The sequence below is a fragment of the Cricetulus griseus genome, assembly GCF_003668045.3.
Source record: "Cricetulus griseus strain 17A/GY chromosome 1 unlocalized genomic scaffold, alternate assembly CriGri-PICRH-1.0 chr1_1, whole genome shotgun sequence".
Taxonomy (NCBI): Eukaryota; Metazoa; Chordata; class Mammalia; order Rodentia; family Cricetidae; genus Cricetulus; species Cricetulus griseus.
In genome coordinates, this window is record NW_023276807.1 from 189,193,408 (window position 1) to 189,203,991 (window position 10,584).

Here is a 10,584-nt window from a genome sequence, read left to right on the forward strand (position 1 = left end):
ACAGGCAGCGGCCGAGACCGTGCGCTGCGGGCGGGCGCATTAAGTCTCCTAAGGACCCGCCTATGGGGGCGGGGCGGGGGCGGGGCGGGGCGCCGGATCACCCCAGGCCGACGAGTGGCCTCTGGCCCCGCCCCTCACTTTCTGGACTCTTACAAGTCGCCTGGGCACAGTGCTTTGTTGGAATTAAACACGCACACTACCAGTATCAACAAAGTAACTTCACCACTACTCTGTGTTCCAAGCGTGGCTCAGAGTTCGCCGGCTGACTTTGGTGGGATTGAGAAGAGAGATACTCATCGGTAATTGCACTTTACTAAGGAAAAGGTTGAGACTTGAGAAGGTTAACTAAGGTCACAGAGCTGGTGGATCAAGGGTTTACTGCACCAACTATCCCAGTCCCCAAAGAGCCCAAGGCTTTAGGGACTCTACAGGGCATGAGAATGAGTATACACTACCAGTAATGATGATACTAAAATTACTAGAGCAGGCTGGTCTCACTACTAGAGCCTACCGAGGGATTGCTGGGTTTGCCTCTAGGTCTGTAGGGACAGGAGCACCTATTGCTCTTCCCAGACCTGGTGGACCTGGGAGGAATGAGGCATCCCAGAGTGGAGGTCACAGAAAGCAATGAATCCCAGGCTAATTGGATCTGTCTGTCTCCTTGAATCCATGACACACACTTGGGTCAGTACTGTTTCCAGAGGAGGAAGCTGCATTTTACAGAGCAGATAAAGGCAAGCCTGTGAATGGGTTCTGGGAAGAGGCAGAGGCACCAATACAGCCTCAGTCCAGATCCTCTGTGTCCTCCACACAGCTCACATTCAGTCATGAGACAATGGGCTCCTGCTAGTGAACACCCCTCCCACAAATGCTCCCTGTCAGGCCTGTTTCCCAGGTGTCCCAATCAGACAGCTAGAGTGGTGTGTTATAGCCCCTGGCTGCTGCTGGCCCTGCCCAGAGAGGCTGGCCCTCCTGTGACTGTCTGTTAAGGACTGGACCTGAGACCGGAGTGATGTGGCCTCAGTATTCCACCATCAGCGCCTTGGCAAATGCCACTTCTGTCCTCAGGCTGCCAACTGGTCAAGGAGGCAAACCTTGGAATCCTTTGGGCTTTCCAACCCTCTGGCCCTGAGGGCAGTGATTCCTAGCCCTGCTCTCCATTTCACCACCTCTCCAATGGCACAATGCTGACTTCATCCTCATCATCTTTTTCGTCACAGTGGAAAATTATCGCAATCTATTTGAGAATGGTAAAATAAGCTAGAGAGGTATATGTTTTTATTTCTGAATGTTCGTTTCTGTATATCTGCATGTCTTTTTTTTATTTCTTAAAATGTTTATTATACATGCTGTTTTCCTGGATAATCCAGGTGCCTGGAGGGATTCAAGTTGGACCAGACAGGCACATTCAGCACAGAGAGGGTTAAGTCAATGCCTTCTCCTTGTAGGTTGCCATCATCTTCCTGATTTCAGCAATGGCTTTCCCTGGATTCAAACCCTTGGGGAGGCAGGTCTGCATACAGTTCATGTGGCAGTGGTAGAGGCGAGGAGGGGTGTTGCAGCTTGGCCAGGTGCTCCTCTGTGAAGTCTCTGGAGTTGATTGTCCAATGACAAGCCTGCATGAGAACTGCAGGCCCCAGGTATTGCAGCTGGTAGTGCAGCAGGTGCACAGGATGTCTTTTTTTTAAATTAGTTTTTTATTAGATTATAATATGGTTACAATATTTCTCCCTTTCCTTTCTTCCCTCTCAAACCCTCCCAGATACTCCTCTTTGTTCTCTTTCAACCCTACTCAAAGATCTACAGGCAACTAAGGAGTCCTGAGTGTGGGAGAAGTAGTCTCTTCCCAGGAAAGAGCACACCCATTGGTTACCCCAGCCCTGAAAACATACATACAAGTAACATTCTATAGATTAGGTTATATTTAGGAATACATACTCATAGATTCATAGTTGTATATGACAAGAATTAATGAAAAAGGCTAATCACTATGTGTCTACTGTAGTGAAAATGCCCCTACCTCCACTCTGGGAATCTCAAGTCTTGGCCATCATTGGCTTGCTTCTAATTGGCTTGTTTCATTCTGGGGTTCCACATTAATTGGATTCAGTTCATCCTGGATTTCATGCATATTTCAGTTTCTTTGGTCTTCCCCAAGGTCAGCTTTGGATCAGAGTCTTGAGCTACCTGGAGGTGTTGCCAATGTCCTGTTGTTGGGGTGGATCTCCTGTCTGTGGGTTTGGGTCTTTATTCATAGACATCATAAATCACATGGTATTGGCAGCAAGACCCTGGATTCCACCTGGCTTCCCGCTCCCTCTTGCTCCCCTGTCCCTTTGCATCCCAGATTCTTTGAGCCTCCTACTCATATTCCTTGTAGTTGCCAGAGAAAAAAACTCCTGTTGTTTCCTCAATGATCTCCTCCACTGCTGGAAGAAAATTTAGTACACACTCCCCCTAACCTCCCTCCCATTCTCTTGTTTTTGTGGCATCCGCCCCATCCATTCCAGCACACTAGTGACTTGCCCTGTGTCTTTTTTTGTTTTTGTTTTTCAAGACAGGGTTTTGCTCTGCAACAGTCCTGGCTGTCCTGGAACTCACTCTGTGTACCAGGGTGGCCTCTAACTCACAGAGATCTCCCTGCCTCTGATTCCTGAGTGCTGGGATTAAAGGTGTGTGCCATCACCACCTGGCTTACCTTGTGTCTTAGTTAAGGTTTCTCTTGCTGTGAGGAGACACCATGGCAACGACAACTCTTACAAAGGAAAACATTTAATTGGACTGGCTTACAATTCAGAGGTTCAGTCCATTATCATCATAGTGGAACATGGCAGCATGCAGCCAGACGTGGTGCTGGAGAAGGAGCTGAGAGCCCTACGTCTTGATCCACAGGCAACAGGACATGAACTGTTTTCCACACTGAGCATAGTTGAGCACAGGAGACCTCAAAGCCCACCCACAGTGACACACTTTCTCCTAATAGTGCCACTCCCTATGGGGACCATTTTCTTTCAAATCACCACATCTTGCTTTAACTCCAGGATGGAGAGATGGCTCAGTAATACTTGCTGCTTTTTCAGGGAGCTCAAGTGTGAGAACCCGGTGTGGTGTCATGCGATCTTGAAATCTGAGCACTGGAAAGGCAGAGACAGCTGGCTCCATGCTGCTCACTGGCTAGCTAGTTCAGCTAGCCTACGTAGCAAGCTCCAGGTTAATGATACTGTCTTAAAAAATTAAATTAAAAATAGGTGGACAGCACAGGAGCAATGAAACCTATGGTTGTTCTCTGACCCCCAAACATGTGCATATATGTGAGCATGTGCACTCACAGAAGCTCATACACAACAACAGGAAACTCAGCTGTGCATGGTGGTGTACACCTTAATCCCAGCATTGGGAAAGCTGAGCCAGGAGGACTGAACCAGCCTGAGCTACAAAAGGAGGTATCTCAGAAGCAAAAACCCACCAAACCCATTCCCACCTAGAGGTTTGTCCCTGCTGTACCCTGATCCAGTAAAGCCTTTCTCTTGATGTTTCTCATTGTCAGGGTCTGAAGCAGGGCAGGCTTCCTTCCTTCCTTCCTTCCTTCCTTCCTTCCTTCCTTCCTTTCTTTTTTCTTTTCTTTTCTTTCCTTTTCTTGTCTTTCTCTTTTTGCAGGGCTGCCTTTCTAGCTGCATTCCCCCCTCCTCAAGGTCTCTCTATATGTGACCTCAACTGGTCTGTAACTCACTATGTAGACCAAGCTGGCTGCAAACTTAGAAATTCACTTGCCTCTGCTTCCCGAGTGCTGGAATTAAAGGCATGTGACACCAAATTATTTCATGTCAATTCCAGTAGAATAGAGGAGGAGAGCTCTAGCCTCTGGCTCTACCCCTATGGACTCAGGGACTTCTTGTACATAGTAGGAGCTCAACAAATGCCAGTGAAATGAAAGCATTACCGTCCAGTGTCTGTGAAAACACAGCCAGCAAGTGTCACGGTTGCACCCAAAGAGAGGTGTCAGGAAGATGTCACAGGAGGGAATCTGGTCCTCCAGTTCATGCCCTTCTTTCTAACCTGTCCACCTTGAGACACAAAGGTGCTCTGTTGGAAGGTCAGAAGTGGCACAGATGTCCTGATGCCAGCATCAGGTGACAGCAGAGGTCATGGCAACCCAAGAGCTTAGCCACACACTGAAGTGAGCTGTCCCTCGGGACCCACACAGGACCTCCAGCAAAGGATAGGCACCCTTAGGGTGCACACACTAATGCCCCCTCAGCTGGCTCCAGGGACATCCATGACCACCAGAATGTACTGGGAGGCGACTAGGGCACTGAGTGGGCAGCATGCACCCTGGTATGGCTATAGGAGACTTCACTTGACAGTGACGATGGAATGGAAAGGTTGCCTGGAATGAGATGTGAGAACAGAGCTCTGAGTTCACCCCAGCAGGAAGTGCCAGCACCGCTTGGCTAGGTTGTACAGGGCAGCTAGCGTGGGAGAATGTTGCACTTGGAGCAGGCTGGAGGAAGCCCAGGTTTGAGACTGACACACACCCTCTCACATTCCCACACACTTACTCTCACGTGTTCTTACACACACGCACTTTCTATGCTCTCAACCTCTTTCACTTGCATTCTCTGACACTGTCAAATGCTGGCTCACATCCCCTGACCCCCCACCACCTGCCCTCGTAATCTTTCACATACACCCTGTCAGGACACACAGCCCACTAGGCAGCTGCAACTACTGTCTCTGATGCTCTCTGATACCTCTTCTGTTGGCTTCTCCTGTTGGCCCCATGTCTTGCTCTTCCCCGAACAATGCTTATAGCATCACCACAGCATCTTCTTGGCCTCCTACAAAGCTTCTGTGCCTTGGCTGAGGCCCTGGGTGAAGCCAGAGATTATCTAGACTTCCTGCTATCAGCCTGAACTGGAACCTCAGACATGGAGGCTCAGGCTTTCACAGCTAAGACCTGGCAGAGCTCACATCCGTTGACCTAGAACTCTATGCCACGAGGTGGTCCAGAGGGATGCTCCTGTACAGGCATCCGTGGTGGTAGTGGGCAAGGACTGGGGTCAAAGTGAAGGCCAAACCTCTGAAGTTGTTTCTTTTTAAAAACAGAGTCACTATGTAGCCCAGGCTGGCCTTTAATCTCCCGGCCCTCTGGAGTGCTAGGGTTATAGGTATGTTCTACTGTGCTGCTTTCAAACCTCTCGAGAAAAGGAGTCTTTCTAAAGCACATTGACTGGGGAGTGGAAAGTAGAAGGACCCATGAGAAATAATGCTTCATAGTGACCCAGATGTGACAACCCTCTCCTTGGCATCACATTTAACTTCCTGACCTGTCCCTATAGAGCTGGGCCTAGGACTTTGCATTGGTAACAAGACCCTCAGGTAGCCGGGCACTGGTGGCCTTTAATCCCAGCACTCGGGAGGCAGAGGCAGGCAGATCTCTGTGAGTTTGAGACCAGCCTGGTCTATAAGAGCTAGTTCCAGGATAGGCTCCAAAGTCACCGAGAAATCCTGTCTCAGCCCCTCCCCCCCCAAAAAAAACCAACAAATTAGTTGGGACAGGAGGGCTGAGGTTCTATGCCAGATTGGGTGGGTTACACGGTGGGAGGGGGGGAAGCTGAAATGTCCATTGCACACTATTACAGGAATAAAATCAAGGGGCAGAAAAACAGGTAGATATTGGTCAAAAACAAGGGGCTAGCTTTGGTGTACACATCTTTCATCCCAGTACCTGAGACAAGCAGGTAGATCTTTGCGTGCTGGAGGCCAGTCTGGTCTACACAGTGAGTTTGGGACAATCAGGCTGCATAGTGTGACCCTGTGTCAAAATCAATTCAAATTTTTTATACATCTATAAAATTTAAAGGGGTGGGAAAGGCTGAAAGGCTGGAGAAATGACTCAGTGAGTGAAGGAGCTTGCTGCCAAACTTCACAGATTTAGTCTGAATTTGAGGCCCAGGACCCATGTGGTGGAAGGAGAGAATTGTTTTCCCACAAGCTGTCCTCTGACCTCCAAATCACACATACCACACACACACACACACACACACACACACACACACACACACACACTAAAAAATTGAAGCATGTGTGTATGTGTGCAATGTGTGTGTACCACACACATCGATTCAGCAGAGATCAGAAAAGCTGCAAGGATGAGCTCAGAGCCTAGACAGATTTGAAGGATGAGACTGAGAGATGAACAGTTTCTTCTTTGCCCATTACTTTTTTGTCCACAGGAATTTGGTGGCAATGACCACGACTGGCTTTTGTAATCAGAAGAAAGCAAAAGAAACTTCCATCTTGAAAGTGCTGAGGCTTGGGGGCCTTGGTAATCACGCACTCGCCATTCCCGTGGTTATGTAAAGCTGTGAGTGTGTTTCATAAGTCAGGCTGCTGCCTGGGATGTTTGGGGTTGCGAACACAGCCCCAGGCTGTGGATGTGCCCCTGCCCTTGTTTGACTGTCCGGATGCAGCTCAGAGTGAAGCTACCCTGATGTGCTCCGACACATCTGCCGCTCACCATCCACCATCTACTGAGTGGGCACCGATGAGGCGTGAATGGCCTCTAGCAGCTGCATTCTTGAGTGACACTGCTGGTATTGCTTTGGCTGCCCTGGGCTCGTGTGTGCACTCCTGGGACATGCCTCAGCCAGTGCTGTGAGCCCCAAGCCAGCACAGGCCTTGTACGGAAGCCAATCTCCATGGCTATGGCCTTGGGACACTTCCTTTGACTCATAGCCAGGGCTGCTGGCCAGCATGGCCCTGGGATGAGTCTTTATGGGTAAGTCCCTAGCATTGCCCCCCAGAGTACCTCACAGAGAGCACCTGACTGAGGCTTGTAGACCAATTAATAAATCTACCACCCCCACCCCAATACCAGAATTTCCTTCCAGAGGATTTTTATGATCTCTCTTTTTAAAAAAGTTTTATTTATTTTTATTTTATGTGTATGAGTGCTTTACCTGTGTATGTGCCTGGTGTCTGAGGAGACTAGAAGAAGGAATTGCATCCCCTGGAACTGGAGTTACAGATGGTTGGGAGCTATCATGTGGGTGCTGAGAACTGAACTTGGATCCTCTGCAAGAGCAGCAAACACTCTTAACCACTGAGCCTTCTCTTCAGCTCTGGAAATACCTCTTTTGATAAAGTGCCCCAGGAAGGAGACCACCTCTGATTTCTTTTGGATGGAATTATGTAATACAAACAACTCCCCTCAAATCCAAACTGACCAACCAACAAACAAAACACTTCAAATTTCTGATTCTAAAAGAAGATATGCTTACTGTAAAACCCCCCAAAATGAACCAGGCCTGTAATTCCAGACGTTCAAGGCTTTCTTGGTCCACACATTGAGTTCAAGTCCAGCCTGGGCAACTTAGTAAGACTCTGACTCACAAGAAAAAAAATTATTATTATTATCATTATTATTACTATTTTGAGATAGTGTCTCATGCAACTCAAGCTACCCTTGAACTCATCATGTGGTTGAGGGTGACCTTGAACACTTCATTATCCTGCCCTCCTCTCTTAAGTGCTGGATTACAGATGTGTAACAGCAAAAGAAAAAAAATTAAGAGTGAAGAGTAACAAATGATAGCAGATGCCTGTAGTCCCAGCACTTGGAGCTGAGGTAAGAGGATCATAGCAAGTTCAAGGCCAGCCTGTGATATGTAGTGAATTCTAAGCCAGTTTGTGCTTCATAGTGAGATCCTGTCACAAAAAAGTAAAAGAAAGTTCAAAGCCATTCTGGCCTAAAAAAACATTTTTTTTTAAAGGCTGTGTTTGTAGTTCAAATAGAGTACTTACTTAGTTCCCACAAGGCCCTGGGTTCAATCCCAGCACATTATAGAAAACAGAACCATGCATACCCAGGATACAGAAAATTCATAAGTAAACTAAAATATTGTATACTTTCACACAGAGGATCACTGTGAGCCTATTCATTCAACAAATATTGATTTTTAGTTTGAGCTAAGGAATCACTGCAGAATAGGGTTGGGGTATCTATGCACCTCAGATGGCCAAGCAAGGCTGAAAATGGATAGTCACCATTCAGTGTGTTTGCTATTATGGCTCTTTAAAAATATTACCAAGATCAGCCGGGCGTTGGTGGTGCATGCCTTTAATCCCAGCACTAGGGAGGCAGAGGCAGGCAGATCTCTGTGAGTTCGAGACCAGCCTGGTCTCCAGAGCTACACAGAGAAACCCTGTCTCAAAAAAAAAAAAAGATAAAAGTATTACCAAGATCATTAGAACATATCATTTCTCTTATATCCCCACCCCCACATTTAAAAATTCCTCAAAGAAATCATAAAAGTGTAAATTATATTAATTAATTTGGTGTGTGTTGGAGGGGCATACATGCCACAGTGAAGATCAAAGGACAGCTTGGAGGAGTCCTTCTACCATGTGATCAATCTCAGGTGGTCAGGTTTGGCAGCAAGCACCTTTACCAGCTAAGCCTTTTATGTCACTAGCCACAAAGATATCATTTTAAGTGGGTGTGTGCTATCCAATCACAAGGCTGTGTCTATGTCAGGGATATTTGAACTGTTGTCTGCTTTTCACCATGATGGGTACCTATGTCCTGGTGGCATGCCTTATGAACCAAAGCCCTACACAAGAAACTACTGGGTCAAAGGGTGGCGAGCCTTCTACAGCTCTGGATGTATTTGGCAAAGAGCACTCTGGAAAAGCTGGTTCTGCTGGCTCAGCCACCTTTGCCTTTAACTGGTGAGGTCCCATCCTGGGTGGGAAGAGATCTCAAAGAGAGCAACCAAAAGCCTACTCTATGTTGGATGGCTCTTTGACCATCACTGGGCTTCGGAGTCTTTGTATCTGTAAAATGGGTATGTCTCACAACACCTATTGTAACAAAAGTTGGGTTCCCCCCTGTGTGCTGGCTCAGAGCCTTGGGGGAGCAGACTTCATCTGGGAGAAGCACGTACCACTGGGCATGACATCTGGAATCTGCCAGCATGTTCAGACAATTCTCTTTTTAAGCAGTGGGATAAGTACAGGGAAGTTATTGGAGCCATACCCTCCTTAGGCTTCTATTGCTGTGTTAAAGACAACAACCAAAAAGCAACCTGGGGAGGAAAGAGTTCATTTGGCTTACACATCTGATCACAGTCAGTTATGAAGGGAAGCCAAGCGGGATTCAAAACAGGACCTTAGAAGCAGGAACGAAACCAGAGGTCATGGAGGAACACAGCTTCCTGGCTTGCTCCACAGGGCTCTCGATTCCCAGGCCTGTCATACCAACTGGAATCCTCTAATTCAGTCCAGTTCTGACTCCATCTACCTAAAGGTCATGTCTGATCTCACAGGTTGAGGTTCAGTCCCAGGACACTCCATTCACAGATCTGGATTTCCAGAACTTCTGACAAACCAGTAATGATTTGAGGTTCACACAAACCCCTTCAGGGACTAATTTACTAGGATGGCTCACAAACTCAAGGAAACACTTTCCTTACATTTGTCTTGTGTTGTGATGAACACCAGATAGGGGGATGGATAGGGCAAGGTTAGGAGTTGGTGAGCAAAGGTCCCATGCCCTTTCTAGGAGGGACCACTTTCAGCATCCATATATTCAGCAACTCATCGAGACAGGGTTTCTCTGTATTGCTTTGGAAGTTGTCCTGGAACTCACTCTGTAGACCAGGCTGGCCTTGAATTCACAGATCACAGAGATCTGCTTGCCTCTTGCCTTTCGAGTGTTGGGACTAAAGCTGTGTGCCGCTGCCACCACCACCTGGCTAGTCATCAAATCTTATTCAAAGGTGGTTTTTTGTTTTGTTTTGTTTGGTTTGGTTTCTAGACTCAGGGTTTCTCTGTGTAGTCCTGGTTGTCTTGGACCTCACCCTGTAGACCAGGCTGGCCTTGAACTCACAGAGATCCACTTGCATTTGCCTCCCAAATGCTGGGATTAAAGGTGTGTGCTACCACTGCCAGGCTCGAGTTTACTTTTTAATGTATTTTATTGTTTGCATGTTTCTATGCACCGTGTGTATGTATGCATGTGTGAAAGCCAATGTGGAAGTCAGAGGACAACTTTTATGGAGCTGATCCCACCTTCATGTGGGTTCTGGAGTGGAACTCAGATTGTCAGGGTCAGTGGTGAGTGCCTTTACCCAATGAACCATCTCACTAGTCCCAATTCAGTTTTGTTTGAGGTAGGGTCTCAGGTAGCCTAGACTGGCTTCAAGTTTTGTATGTAGCCAAGGATGACCTTGGCTTTCTGCTTTTGTGCCTGTACCTCCAGAGTACAGAGCATGCTTGGTTTATGTGGTGCTGGGTTCATAGTTAGGGCTTTTGTGCAAGCCAGAGAAGTGTTCTACCAACCCAGCTACACACCCAGCCCTTCAAAGTATTAAAGTGGTGGTGTAGCACTCAGGGGGCAGAGGGCGACCAAGGGATCTCTGAGTTTGAGGCCAGCCTGGTCTCCGTAGTGAGTTCTAGGACAGCCAGGGCTATTTAGAGAGACCCTATCTCAAAAACAAAACAAAAACAAAAACAAAAAACAACTGGGAGATAGTGGCATACACCTTTGATCCCAGCACTTGGGAGGCAGAGGCAGGCAGA